Source organism: Chrysemys picta, chromosome 3, assembly GCF_011386835.1.
Source record: "Chrysemys picta bellii isolate R12L10 chromosome 3, ASM1138683v2, whole genome shotgun sequence".
Classification (NCBI taxonomy): Eukaryota; Metazoa; Chordata; order Testudines; family Emydidae; genus Chrysemys; species Chrysemys picta.
This window is the reverse complement of record NC_088793.1, coordinates 58226480-58242285: the sequence shown is the minus strand read 5'-3', so window position 1 is coordinate 58242285 and position 15806 is coordinate 58226480. Positions and strand designations below refer to the sequence as shown.

Sequence of the window (15806 nt, the reverse complement as noted above, 5' to 3'; positions counted from 1 at the left end):
CATCACAAAGTGGTCAGACTTCTAGTCAACTCTTGGCAATGCAACAATTGATTTAGCTATAATGTTCAGGTTCTTCTCCAAAAGACAGGACCAAAAGAAAATGATAACAGATGCTCTCTCCCAGAGTTGTCCAAAATCTCTTATAAATATCCATACATTCTGAAGATCAGGAAGGAGAGTGATGTTGATAGCTCCTTGCTGACTGGGGAGAACCTAATTCTGACCTGAAGAAGTTGGCAGCTTGACTTCCCATGCAGGAATTGTGCTCGCTTGCTCTCTGTCTCTCCCATAGGATCTGATCCTGCATCATGGCTGCATGCTGACCCCAGTTGCATGGTATTTGAAAGAGAACGTTCAAATGAAGAGGGACTTAGCAAACTCGTCACCTAAGAGCATCTGTAAAGAAGTTGTTCCACATCACATACTGTTGGACCTGACCGATGATCCTGATGTTTGGTAAGGTACATAATGTAGTCTCAAGTAAGTCCAATGTCAGACATGTCCTGGAATTCTTGCAAGACAATCTGACCACAGATATTAAACTTTGGACCTTTAAAGTGAAAGTGGCAGCTTTATCCACCATACTGTTGACAACTGTCAGAAGAGGATGAATCTCGCTATACCTAGACACAAAGAAGTTCCTTGTGGGAGGGGGAGTCTCCAATCAATCCTCCTTTGGTGCATATAACACAACCCTGAGGCTTGTCTACTCCCTTCTCAGGGTGTCTCCCGTGAGTAGCACAAAGTGAAATGAAAATGGATGAAAATAGAAGTGGGGAACAAATGCTCCCATTCTAAGTGACATTGAACCCGGAAGAGACACCCTCGAAGGGGACTCCTTTCAGGACTAGCGCTGGGGGTGGTTCTCAAGATGCTACATTTTAATATTGAGGGGAAATCAGTGGTGTAAGTGGAATATCTATTTCCACATAACTACAAACCTTGAAGCACATGAAATCTTGCTCCAGGAAATGCACTCCACCACCAGTGCATAACTTCCAGTTCTAAGCTATGCTGTCGTAGCTCATCACCATCACAAGCCATTTGGGATGACATCTTACATTAGAGAAAGGTTGTCCATTGTCACTGAATTGACATCTATTCATAACATCAATCCCGAGACATCAGTCTGGCTACTTTTCCAAGTATCTTTCCTCATAATCATGATTTCAGCCAGAAGGATGTCAGACTCGGGGTTCTGTCCGTAGATCTATAGTACTGACACTTCACAAAGAGAAAGTAGTGCTCAGAACTAATTTGGCCTTAATTCCCAAGTTGATCATCTTTATACAAGAGTTAATGCTGTATTCTCGGAAACTATTACATTGCTCAAAAAGTCTCTGCCGTATAATACATGTCCACAGGGTTCTCAAGATCCATATAGAACACACAAACTTGCCGAAGTGTCCTGTACAATCCAGCAGCCAAAAGCAAGAAGCCCAGGGCCGGCTCTAGACACCAACGTTCCAAGCATGTGCTTGGGGCGGCACTTTTCAAGGGGCGGCATTTTGGCCCTTTGGGGGCAGCACTCTGGGTTTTTGTGGTGTTTTTTTTTTTTTGCTTGGGGTGGCAAAAAACCTGGAGCCAGCCCTGAAGAAGCCTCAAGGGTTTTCAGTTTCAAGATGGATCAAATGGAGCACACTGGAAGCCTGTAAAACAAGACGTCTGACCCCCTGCTTCAAAGTCAGAGCCATGGCAACTATCTGTGTGGAAAGACTTTTATGCATTATGTGAGGAAACATGGAAGGAAGATGTTTCATGCTTTGTCCATGCTTCTCACAAAACAAAGACTTGCAACATAGGTGTGTGTATGTGATGCTGTTTTGGGAAGAAGAGTGCTACACTCTGGAACTTCCATGATCAGAGAGACCAATTGTAAATAGCGATGCATAATATGTAGGGATTTTTTTTTCTTATCTAACACTTGCCTCCCTGGCTATACACTGCTGATAAAATCCTATGATAAAGGATCTGTACACCTTCCTGCACAGAAAACATGAAAATTTATCCCTGCTTACCTGCACATTTCCTTTCTTGTAGGAAGGGTCACAAATCTGCCTCACCTTACATAACTTCTTATAATGTGGGACAATATTGGTAGAACCAGGAGGAAGCGGACACATGCTTTGACAATTTTTTTTAATAAAAACAATTTTTAGTATCTCTGATCTCTTCCACACTGCTGCTTATAGAAGTAACTTATTTCATAATGGCTGGGTTGTCAGTAACTGGGTCACTGCTGCTCTGTTGCTGACTTACAGGGCTTGTTCTGCCCCTAAACAGCAAGCAGGTTGAAAACCTATTGCAGAGGAGCCAATTTTTTTTTAGCTAATGGTGGAGGCAGAAAACTATGGTAAGTGCACAAATCTTTTTGTTCTTGTATGGTGTTAATTGGGTTCAATTTCTAAAAAGCTACACACATCTTACAGCTTTTCAAGCCACTATTTTGTGGGGCTCTCATTCCATTTATCTTGGTTACATTGATTAGAATGTTTTCCACCATAGGCTCCTTGTTTAATATTGCAAAATTCGCTAATGCCATAACTTTCAAAAGTGTCTACTCCTTTTGTGTGCCCCACTCCCATTCTCACACATGACTCTCAGATGGTGCTGAGTGTCTGCAGCTCCATTGGCTTCAGTGCTAGATGTACTGATTAAAGTGAATTAAAATGTACTATTTTTGAAAGGTTTGTGATTGTGGGTATGGTATTTGGTGCTTAAAGTCCTCGTACAGATACTTAGCACGCAATTTGACATTTAGCACTATTGTAACTACTGTTCTGCACTAAATTTTAAGGGTTTCTTTTACAGAAGAAAACCTTTCTAAACAGATGGCAGACTACACTTGTTAGATGTGTTGAATTACCGGATAAGGTGATTGTACACAGAGATGCTTTCTTTTCCATGAAAGCTGTAAAACAAGCAAGCACTCTAACTGGATCTGTAAATAGGTTGTCTGCTGTCTGTTTTCATTGGTGAAGTCTCTTTGCTTCTAGTGTCCTTAATGAGATTCAGCAGCTGCTAATGGGATTATATAGTTCAGCTTCTAATGTATGAATACAGTGATTTTTTTTCTTTCATTTTAAAAGATGCAAGCGGTTTTGCTTTTTAAACTTATTTTATTAACCACAATTTCTAAATATCCTTTTCTACTCTTTTTTTAAAAGTTTGATATTGCAGGGTATGAGCAGAAACAGTGTGCTAATGTTATCATGAGCCATATCAGGCTGTGACATCATATTCTAGAAAACACATTGTGCCAGTACTGAATTGCAGTCACTTACTGAAAAGGTTGTCTAAAGGTATAAATCTCACAGCCTTGTATCAGTATAATGTAAATCATCTCTCTGATTAGACTGAAATTTGCATTTTACTAACTCTTATGGAGGAATGACAGGTTCAGAGACCTAATTAGCTGGCCTTAGAGCAACATATCAGGGTATATCTTCAGAATGAGCAGCTGCTGGGCAGGATTTTCTGCATTGTAGAGGGTGAGTATAGGTAAGCTACTGTGCCTCTTGGATTTGAGTCTGAGCCTCTGCTAACAATGGTGCTAATTGTGGCGACCGCTTATTTTTTGTATGTCCTCTTATCCTAGTCTCCAATAATTCCAATGCAGCATGTTGTAGCCCTGTCCTACCAAGAGGCAAAAGTGTCAGTCATAGGAGACTCTAAATATCCATTCCCCATTCTTCATTTTAGGGTTATTTTTCTCCTTCGTTAAAGCTAGAGAGATAGAGTCCTCGGTCTTCTGTTCCAACAAATTGCAGCTTTTTTCCCGTTTCTCTCTTATTAGACTCACTAAGAGGAAAAGGAGGATAGGAGTGGAGGGGAAAGGGAGGGGACAGAAGAGAAACAAAGATGAGAAGTCCACTGTGGAAACTACACTTAGTCTACAGACTTCCTACTGATACCTTCTGTCAATGCCTCCTTTAATTTGTATGCCAGTATAGTGGCTTTAAATTAGTGTATTGTTGACCCTTTGATACAACCCAGCAGTTGGGTCCTGGTAAGAACTCTGGAACTGCAGCACTGATGAAAAAATCCTCCGTAAAGGAAGTACCTGTCTGCATCCCTACAACCTTTGGCAGGCTTCTTTCTTTGCTCAGGAGGTTAATACAGTGAAGTAGTTGGATAGGTTAGTTGCATAAGTAATGGCTTTTGAATACTAGCTGGATGCTCTCAATTCTAACCAGGAAGAGCATGAAACAGAGTTGCAGTTAGTCGTTTGATTGTCCTGCAGTGCTTCTGAGATGTTCTGATGTTGTGAAATGGGCCAAACTGAGAGAGGAAGATGTTGTATTATCAGGCCTAAATCCATGGTATGGTATTTGATACCTTAAAAGGCTTTCTTGGGTGAAGGTTACTTATCAGCTCAATTAATTGTTTTAATGGGACATGCCAGATTCTGGAGGTGAAGGGAATCGTTCCATTTTAACAAGATGACTCATAGTCCAGAATAGTACAGCAATATGTGATTTAGCAATTACTATGGTGGAGGAGACGTGATTTTTTTTTTCTGGCTGTTTCCATTGCTATGGCATCTGCTCACAAAAATTCCTTGTGCCAGAGCCTGTCCCTGTCTGCCCTTATCTTCCACAGTTAACACTTGGTTTCTTCCTTTCTGCTTCTTGGGTGAAGCTGGGAATTTATATTGTCCATGACTGGCGGTTCTTTGCTGCATGCTTTGTAGTAGACAGAACTGCTAGAGAAGATGACAAATAGAATTACAGTATAACAGACATCTGCTAAGAATACTAGACCAACTTATTTTATGTGAGCAATCAAAATATGAATTGATAACTTTCTACCACTAATGTCTTGGATTCAGTTCAGTAGCCACATGATCAAAACAGCACCTGGCTTTAAGAGTTGACCATTGGACTTGCTTTTTCAAAAGTTGCTATTCAAGTAAATTTTGCAGCACTGAAAGAGTTAATTTGAAATGTCCTATTCCAGAATTATAATTTTATTTATTTATTTGCCTAAGCTTGGGATACAGCATATACTATCATGATGTGAAAATCTTTAGCAGTTCACTAAATGTTGAAGGGTTGATTGCTCATTAAATAAATAGAATTGTCAAAGCATATGTAGGAAGAATTGTAACTGACGCAGTATTTTATTACCCCTGCCTCCCACTGCCAAAACTTTCAGTCCATGAAAATATTAAGTGTCTCGGTCTCATTTCAAAAAATTCTCCCTTGTTTTATGTTGCCATCATGTGGGCTTGTTCTATTGTGTGTTTTCAAAAGCAGGCAGGAGGAAAAGGGAGGGTGGGGACAGGGAGGCAGAACTGGAGCCAAATCCAGACTTTTTAAATTTCTCTGCTTGAATAAACACTACCAGAGTCAAGGAGATAGATTTTTATATAGGTTCTTTATTTAAGTAACTAAAATATATACATCTTTGATCTAATGTATGGTATGCTCTTTAGTGGTAACTCTTTTTTTTTTTTTGCTACAAGTCCCTTGTTATCAAGTATTAGTTCTCTGAAACTGTCGTATCAGTGATATTGCTGTCTCTGTAAACAGAGTATATATGAGCTGGCTCCATGGTTCTGTTTGTGCAGAGATTTAGTTGGGAGACTCCCTTCCAACAGAGGAAATGAGCTGATGAGTATAAGCTCTTGCTCAAGATTGTTCACATCTACAGAAGCTGTACTCTCTACAGGGGAAAAAAGGACTTGGAATCTTGCCACAATGTGTCTGATGTTAATGAGTGGGAGAAGCCACATGTTCTTTGCCTGCTTCAGCACTAATCTGCTAATTTGGTGAAGGAGTGAGAAAACTAAAAAAATGGAATTTGATTAAATGTAATGATAAATTAGATGTATTGCTGTTAAAACTAGGGTGACCAGATGTCCCGATTTTATAGGGACAGTCCCGATTTTTGGGTCTTTTACTTATATAGGCTCCTATTACCCCCCTCCCCTGTCCCGATTTTTCACACTTGCTGTATGGACACCCTAGTTAAAACAGACTGGGTTGTGAAAAGTACTGTCCGTGCATGCATGCTAAAACCGGAACTAGAGAATTCACCTGAACCCTTTACATTGGGAGGGGTCAGATAAAATGGGACTGGGATCTAAGCCTCCCTTTCTTTCAGCTGAAATGGCACTTACTTGTGTCCCTTAACAACTGTTGTTTTACACAGATGAATAACTTGATCTTTTAGGCAATCAGATACCATGGTGATGGATATCATAGAAATACCTGTAAAGAAACTTTAATTGGAATGTCTGATCAGGAGAATGAGAGTATGTACTGGAGAGTTATTTTTTGAAAATCGTTTTACAGATATATCATTTTAACTCTTAATAATTTGTAAAAATTCTCTCAATTTCAAGTTTGAAATTTTCAAAAAAATTCTGTATTTGTTGCTTATTAGATCTTGCTTGTTTGGAAGCCTGAGGTTCTTCAGTAGCAATTTAGAACAGAAACACTTTTGCTTAGCTTATCACTAAAATGAAGCTCTTAAAAGTCCAAAGCTCTGATAAAATAATGTTAAATAATCTTTCCTTCAAAGTGCAGTTTCAAACCTTTTATTAAAGTGACCCTATGAACTTAAAAATCACTCCTGTCTTAAAATGTTTAATTATTATTGTTAAAAATATGATCTTATAAATGAAATATTAGATAAATGTTTCTGTATTTTTTCATCTTGTTTGCTTTGCATCTTTGATAGTACTTTGTTTATTTTTTTTACTGTCCATTTCACTTTGTCCTATTAGAGTCTTTCAGGAAGCAACACGGGGACTGGAAACAGGTGTATTATTTGAATCTACTTGTAACTTTTTTAACAGATGAGATTTCAAGCTGACAATGTCCCTTTCTTAAGTGCCTCTTTATCTAGAAGAACTAGGTCAGTGGGAAAAAGATGCATCCCTGACATCACTCCCCAGCTATTCTGTCACACCAGTGGTGCAGTGTTGAAGTGCAACCACACAACAAAGCTTTATAGGCTTGACTGTGGCAAAATGGCATTCATTCAATAGCCTAGCTAGTTTGGTTAGTGTGTGTAGTACAATGTTAATAGCATCTGAGGGTGGGGGCTAGATGGTGAGGAGAAGAGTGGGAATAACTGGCCTAATCCTTCCAAGAAGGTGAACTTTGATTTAAAGGTAAACTGCTAAAGTTATTTTAAGAAATAAAATTGAGTAGCTGTAAACCTGCACATATTATCTGTTGTTAAACAGCTAATGCACTTGTTTTGTTTAAATGCTTGAAAAAAATCTATTTTTTCTTTGCTCACCTGTCAGTTTATTCAGAGTTTGGTCTGCCCTGAAACATTTGATTTACATCACCACAACATATCAAAACATATCTGTGCGTTCATGGTTTGCAATGTTGTTGTCTGTAGGGTAAGTTTGGAATGCTACTGGTTTTTGCCAATCTTAAAAGAAAAGCTGCCGTTTTAAATTCTGAGACTAAACAAGTCAGCACTAATTCTGTTACTGATGCAAGGTCTTCAGCAGGCTTTTTTTTTTTTAATTTAAATAAGCTTTGCCATTTACCTTTTATAGAAGCTAAAATTCCTTTATTACTGTGTAATAAAAGATCTTTGAGCTCAACGATACAGAATAGTCTATACAGCAAAAAAAGTGGACTGCATGTTAACTATTCCATTATCGCCTTTTGATTCACATACTCTAGATACTAGTAATGTTCTTAGTACTTTCTGAAGAGAGGTTTGACAGTCTGAAGTTGTGTGATGTGCACCTCAGACTTTCAATATGCAGAAGGAATGCTTAAACTTTTGAAGAGTTTATTTTTGTTACATATTTTGAATGCATCAAAAGCCATTTCAGATTTTTTTAAAAGGGGTGGGCAGGACCTGCAGTACTTAGCTAAATGTTTGTAGAGGACATATGGTAGACGCAAGTGTTTGGATATGGCAAATTTGAGATCCTCAAAGAAAAGTTAGTGTAGAGAGGGGGGGAAGCTTGAGTTTCAAGGGTCCTTGTTCATTTAGGAACAAGACTGAAGAACCAGCAATTCCAGTTTGCAATCTCAAAACACGAGTTAACCTAGGTAAACATGAAAAAAATTAACAGTTCTATGGCATAATAAGAAATAAAGATGTGCAAAAGTTTCACAATTAATCCCCAAACAAGGTGAAAGTCCCTTGTGGACCTTTTACCATATTTAATAATCATTCAGTCGAGTTTGTCAGTAGAAATTCAGTCTTCCTTCCTAACTTTGTGAGCAAGCACCTTGGACGGACTCTTTTGAAAACATCTTGTTTCCACTAGGCATGCTCAGACACTTAATACAAGCCTTAGCATAGTTATTCCCATTCTGTGAACAGGACACTTATCCTTGGTTATGGCAGCATAACAGCCTGCGAATTGTCTGAAGATCAGTGAACACTTGGGGCTACTGAGTTTCAGTTTGGGGTACATTTGGCCCAGCCTGGCTGGGTTCCTCTCTTTCATCAGGTCCCTAGGGTGCTGTTAATCCCATCTTCTCCTCTATAGAATGGTACGACAAGGTGAGATTGAACAACCATGGAATCTTCTGGGTGATGGTCATTTGTCCCTTCTCCTAATTTCTCTCCCACTCCTGTTTCTGAACTAGCAGGATCCAGTTTGATCCACCAGTGTTTCTTTTACCTCATTTTAGATGGTAGAGATGCTCCAGACTGAATTTCTGTGTATTTATCTGATTTGGTTTATAGATTCTATCTATGTTGCCTCCCAAAAAAGGTAAGGCAAAACTTAGGAGTCATGGAAAATATGCACAATAAATACACCAATGAGGTATATTTGAAACTCCAGTGCATTGAAACTCTTGGCTTTCGCACAACCCTAAATATGAAACTAAATATTCTTAGACATTTGCCCAAAGAGACCTCTTTCCTATTTATACAAAATCTAACCTTGACATTGATAAATCATTAATGCTTTTCATTTCCCAAGTCCTTTACCAACACAAATGAATTCTCACAATATCACTACATTAAGTATTACCTTTTTTACACGTGGCAAGAGAAGATAAGTGTATAGCCCTGGGGAAGTCAGCAAGTCAGTGTTGGAGTTCTGTCTAATCTAGTTCTTTATATGGCTACTATCACTGTGATATCGGAACCATGGTTAGAACTCAAAAGTTCATGGCGCTCATTCTTGTGTCATTAAACAAACCATATGTTAACATACACTATCTGCCACTTTGATTACCTGAATATTGTTTGACATCGTAAATGACACCTTTTATCTGAAATTGATAAACACCTTGCATGCTTTGCTCTAGTTCAGTAGAAACCTTTAGCCTGTATTTTTGAGTCACTGACCAGTTATCTTTATTTGGTGTGTACTGTTCTATTAGTCTCTTAACTCATACTTTTACTTTTGAGGAAGATTTTCTATTTATAAACAAACAAACAAAACCCATATACACAGTGTGAACCACCGAATCTGCAATTCTTGCAAAAACTGACCAACTAACTATAGATTAAGCATTTTGTTTTGTTTTTAATGTGTGCATTAAAGTTCTAGGTAGGCCATATGATCTTTGTAAGTGCCCTGTGAAACAAACTGAATATAATTATTTTAGGTTGCAAGATAAGAGCTATGTAGTCATAAGAAACTACTGACAATAGACTATATGTAGCAAAATATTTTGCTGCAGTTTGCCTGGCTGAATTATAATGATAGTTGTATAGAATGGTTGGATGCCCCTTTGAGTGAATTAGCTGAAGCTAAGCTCTGCTACTGGAACTTTCCAAGTACACTGATCCGATCTTAACCCGAAAGTCCTGTCAAGCCATTTCCTGCAACTCTTCTGGAAAGCCAGGGGCGTGTGGGAAACAGAGCTGCTACAGTAGTTAGTGTGTGTCCATCTGAATAATGCAATGCTCCTTTCAGAGGGAAGCTATATTTAGTTATCATTGTAAACACCCACAGGCAAGTAACAGTATAGTCTGAGGAGCTTCAGGGGGTATTTGTGAAAGAAGAGTTGCTGCAAAAACATTTGGGGCTTTGGGCAGCGGGGGAGGGGAACAGGGGAAGAGGAGTGTAATAGGTTGTCATAGTGAAGAGATCTCTGATAACCAGTGAGGGGGAGAAAAGGATAATTTACCCAGAAGTGAGCCCTAATGCTGATTCTTGATGCCTTCAATAATGGTGGAGGAGGAGGAGGATGGAATGAAACTTGAGCCATTTAACTAGCTTTGTTTTAAAATATATATATATATTTCCCTTTAACATCTAGAAAATGTGCAAAACCTTTTCATACGGTATTGAAGTGCAGACCTTGAGGAATCATCTACTCTTCCAAGAGTTTAACTTTCTAACTGATCGTAGGCGCCTAACTTGTGCCAAACCTATTATATTTGTGCATGCTAAGAAATAGGTAAAAAGCCTTAGAAACCAGTTACAGGGGCGACAAATAGCAGTTTTTTAGGTTGTACTGACACCTGGTGGTAGTCAGTGTTCTAATGTTTAAAACAGGTTGTTCCACTCAAAGATGGGGAAATAACTTTATAAATTTTCAGCTCTTGGTCTTTCCTTCACTGAGCCAAGAAACCGTTTGGCTTTTCTGCTAGCTATTCTTCCCTACTTCAGACTCCTGCAAAGTTATTTCAGAGTGTTTGTCAGGGCTGGCTCTCGGTTTTTTTTCTGCCCCAAGCTCTCCCCCCCCCCACCCGCACCCCCTGCCGCCCCAACCCTGGGCTTCCCCCCACCAGTGCTGACTCCGCCCGCTCCCCCCTCGCCTCCAGCCGGTCCAGTGCTGGCAGGGTCGGGGTAAGCAGCGGGGCTCCCGGGCTGCGTCTCAGCTCAGGGTCCCTCCAGCCAGGGCTTCCGCCTCCAGGGCTGGCCAGGACCAGGGAGGGCAGAGCCGGGGAACCGCCCCGGCAGCGGGCTGCAGGAACCGTGGCAGGGTGGCCCCAGAGGGAGCGGAGCCCCAGAGAGCGGGACGCGGGCCCCGCACGGCAGCGCCCCGGGCACCGATCCCCACTATGCTGCTCCTGGCCGCCCTGCTGCAGTCCCTGGGTGACTTGGCCGCTTCGCCCAGCTCCGGCTGCGTTGGTGGGGGGCGGCCGCCCTGCGGCACCTGCAGGCGGCTCTGCCCTAGCGTCCCCCGCTCGTATTCCGCCCAGCCATAAGGTGCGGGCGCTGCTCCCCGACGTGAACTGCAGCGGCCCCAGGGCGCCCCCCCATGTAGGATGCACTGCTGCTGCCAGGGTCGGCTCTAGGCTTTTGCCGCCCCAAGCGCCAAAAAAAAAAAAGGCTGGCTGGAATGCTGCCCCTGAAAATATGCCACCCCAAGCACGTGCTTGGTTTGCTGCTGCCTGGAGCCAGCCCTGGTGTTTGTACAAAACCTAACTATAGCTGTTCCTTTCACACAAGCTTGTGCAACCGTCTGCTGAACCTTTATTTCATAAATTTGTCTTATGTAGTTTGTCCTCACAGCAGTTAGTGTTAAGAGGTGTTTTATGTTTGGAGCCATTTTTTTTAAGTGCTCTAAAATCCACAGACTTAGTGAAACTGGCCTGAAAATGAGCATGCCAGATTAGGGTATGAAATAGTTTGTGGTGCAAATTTAGGATTACTTGGTCAAAGGTTTTCTACAGGCCCAACTCCAAAATGTCCTGTTTTTAAAATGACTGGTGCATGCCATTGTCACGCAATGCTGGGATTCGTGTGTGCAGCAGAGAATAACTATGCTGATTTCATGATGGTTACACAGTGTAGTTAAGTCAGTCTGGGTCCATTCCATGGGTAGACTGCTGTGATACTGGGAGGGGCAAGGAGATGTATGAACTACCCCCAGGCATCTGCATGCCGCCAGAAGGTGGGTGCACAGCTGCCTGGGGGTGCCTCCCAGGGCTTTGGAGACACATGAGGCATTCTGGAGCTTCCATTTCCCTTTCTCCTGAGCTCCTTCCCTAATCAGGGGAAGAGATTCTGGCCTTCCTCATAACCACCTCAGGAGCCAACGGGTGTGCAGAGCTCCCTGCCCCCATCTAGGTCCCAATGTAAAGTAGAAACTCAGCAGCTCTTCACTGATGCTGCCTCCACCTGGAATATACACCCCTTATCCTGTCAGCTACCAGGTTCACTCCTTAGCTTGATCCTTCCATTCCTGCCCAGAATGTGGAGGGGGCAGGGTGGAGCTGATGGGTGGTGAGATCTGACTAGGAAGCCACATCATGCCCCCAACCCAGGATGCCTCCTAGTCATACCTTCCTCAGTACTAGCACTCTCTCATTATTTAAAAGAAGGCAGCAGCTCAGTAACAAAAGTCTCTGTTAATGGGGAATTAGGGTTGCTTAGCAATGCCATGCACCCTTCCAGAAGCTGGCAACCAAAAGCAGACCTATCTGAGAGCTAAAAAAACCACTCAGCCACACAATAAAAGCATTAGAAGAAAAGAGGAAATGCAGTTAAGGTCGTGCTTCCCACCCAGCCCAAAAGCCTTAATGGTGGCTCTAAGGGTGTGGCCATGTACACTGGGAGTACACTGCACCCACACCCATCCCTAACAGCACCTGCCATTTTCTCTGTGCCCGCACACAACTCCAAATCTGCACTCTTATTCATATACTCTCAGAGACCTTCACCGTGCTCCCAAGACATACTATTGATCTAGGGGGTGCTAGCAAGATGTTTGGAAACATCTACCTGGATGTGAGGACCATGTCAGGACTAAGGTAACGCCATCTCCCAGAGGGACTCCTTAGCGCAGGGAACAGATTTGAAATATTTCAGGGTTTCCTTGAGACTGTTGCTCTTCGCTCTCCCTGCTGACCTCTAAATGTCTTGGGGAGGGCTACAGCACTGAATCTGCCTGATAGAGGTGATCACTTGCTTCTACTCTAGTCTACCATCCATACGCCTATGGCAGAGGTGAGTTTTTTTCAGGGGGGGGACTTGAAAGTGGGCAAGCTGTCAACTTCACAGATTTTAATGGGGAGCTTTCCCATTCATAAAATACAGCATGTGGAAGCTTAAAGTCTAACTAGTGCTGCCTCTGCCAGTGCCAGACTATCCAAATGAGTCAGTGCCTCCCCTTTCCATTTGAATGGTGGAGTGTGAGGGAAGCAGAAGTATCGGTGGGATATGACAGGGAGTGTTAGGGAGCATGTAAATGAACTGTGATCTCAAATAGTTGTGAGAATGTCACATATTTCAGGTGTGTATGTACTTGGGTAATATACAGTTGTCCCCATGTTTGCAAGCTCAGGCCTAAATTCCCTCAGATACTTGATTTAAATTCCCACTATCAGGATACAGTTTGGCCCAAAGATTAGGAAAAACTGCTGTGTGTATTAATATACTAAGTGTTGGGTTATTAAATATACCAAACACGTAACAGAGTTGTGAAAACATTGTATAAGTGCGCACCTAACTTTAGATTTTTGTGATGTCTTAATTTACCTAAAAGAGAGGAAGAACTAGAGACTAGGATTTTTTTTAAGTGCTTCCCTTTAATGCTTAATGTGGAATAAAAGCTCATGAAAAGACCACAGTCTCTTTAGATACAGGCTGTCTGTATCTTGCAAATTGGGGTCTGTGCCGGGTGGCCGTGGTTCACTGATTTGATTTGGTTTTGCTTTCTGCTTTCTTCAAATCACTCTGTAGTCTTTCTCTTTGATTCAAATCTAGTGACGGATAGTGGGTTGGTGGGGTAAATGGAAGGGTAAACGTAATGAGAACAGACAGTTTGGGGCTAACCCAGGCTCAGGCCCACCAGTACTGTGCTACTTTAAGTACTGAGGAACAAGCTTTTCTTCCAGCAGCCTACCTTCACCCTCCCCACTTCCCCAGACCTTAATTTCTTCTGCTAAGCTGTAGTCCTATACAGTTGCTGCTCCACTTTAACCCCAGTAGGTCCAGCCGTGTCAGTACTAGGAATTCCTACTTCTGCTGCTCTTGGAGTTCACCATGTTGTCATGCTGGGCATTGAGGCATCCTGGATAACACTGCATAGGTTATAGTGAAGTAAAACATTGAATTCAAACAGCAGTTGGCCTGGATCGTGACCTTTTTGAAGGTCCTGGGCCTCCATTCCACCTTCACATCTCTGCTCCCTCCCCCATAAAAGCACACAGATACTCTGCCAATCCACAGTTTTAGCATGTGAGGCTCCAAGATGTAGATTAATAAATCTGCCCTTAATCTCCTCCCTCCCACTGCGTGCTATCTTGAAAATACTGTGGATTTCTTGACTCTTCCAGAAGCACATAAGTGTGACTTAAAAATGCATCTTTCTACCTCTAGACACTTGTCCATTATTTACATTTTAAAACAAAAGTCTATACCACATTCTGGTGCATTGATATCCAGAATTCCAAGATACCATAAATTCTCCTTTATTTCTCACTTCTACACTAGTTGGTGAAAAGCTGAAAGAATGGGTATTTTGGGGAATCTGGATCTTTCTGACAGTGGAGGTGGAATTAAGCTCCAAAATAGAGGACTCTCCACTGCAAATGGCCTGCCACCCTTCCTTTCCAGTTAAAATGAGGACTGTTGGTTCAGGTGTCCCAGCTGATTCCAACTTTGTAGTATTTCTGTAAGTTATGAGACAGTCTTTCTACTAGTTGGAGCAATCACCCTTAAGGCCTTTATAGGTCAAAAGCAACACCTTTAAACATCACTCTGAAGCCAAATGAAAATGTGCGTATCGCAGAGCATGGTAGTGTAGTGTGGCACAGCACTTATATGCAACGTATAAGCAACATCCAAATGAAAATGTGCGTATCGCAGAGCATGGTAGTGTAGTGTGGCACAGCACTTATATGCAACGTATAAGCAACATCTGCAATCTCTAAAATTTCAGATAGGGCTTAAAGGTGTGCAGCCCTAGGTAGCATCTGCTGCAGTAATCGAACATTGGGGTGAGATTGTTATGAATAATAGCGGTGAACTCTGCATCTAAAAGGAAAGGTTGCAGTATTCTTACCAGACAGATGGGGGAGAAATACCCTTAGCTACTGCTGCTACCTGGACATCTAGTAGTAGATGAGGAGCCAACATAACCTCCATTTGCAAACCTGTCTAACAAATGGTAGTCATGCTACTTCAATTAGGAGGGATGATACAATCTCTATTATTTCTCCTTTGTCTTTCCCCCAGCCCACAAACACTACCTCCATTTTCGTAGGTATTAGATAAAATATCTGATAATATGCCAGGGGTAAACACTGATTATAATAAAACCAAAATTAATGGCGTACCCTACAGGCAGTAATAGGTGCCTTTTCCAATAGAGTACCCGTTCCCTTGCTATCCATCTCAATCAACTCCTATGTAATATAAAGAAGAATGAAGGTTGAAGGGAGATGTGGTAAATAGATAGAAAAGTAATAAAAATACAAAATATATGCTCAGTGCAATCATTTCACTGCTACCTTGTCCTCTACCTGTTGTCTCTTGTCACTTGTGTTGATTGTAAGCTCTTTGAAATGGATTGTCGCTCATTATGTGTGTGCAGTGTGTAGCACAGAGGGTTTGATAGTGATTGCAACTGGGGCTTCTAAGTGCTACTGTGATATAAATACAGTGAAACCCCACTATAACACGATAATTGGGGTCCAAAAAATTTGATTGCGATAAATGCAGGGTCGCTTTATAGCGGGGTTATGAAAATTTACCATTTCAAGCCGGTCAGTTTAATTCTTGTAAAAAAAACGGTTATCCCAGCGTGTTTTAAACACAAAAGTAGTAATTTAATTATATGTACATGAAAGAAACGTGAAATCAACTATACTAATCATTGCACAGAGTGCCAAGTCAATCTGGTTGCATGACTCCATAATTTTAAATTTCATCACTTTTTAATAAAGCTATCTAGTGTGGT

General features: G+C 41.5%; 1 protein-coding gene across 7 annotated transcripts in view; it reads left to right on the top strand.

Moving 5' to 3' along the window:
- Positions 1-15806, top strand: part of LOC135982242 (uncharacterized) — a 57147-nt gene extending 41341 nt beyond the window's left edge. For all 7 annotated transcript variants that reach the window (XM_065588005.1, XM_065588004.1, XM_065588002.1 and 4 more), the window contains one exon: positions 1-15806. This exon is cut by the window's left edge and continues 19020 nt beyond it. The gene's annotated coding sequence lies outside the window, so the exon portion shown is untranslated.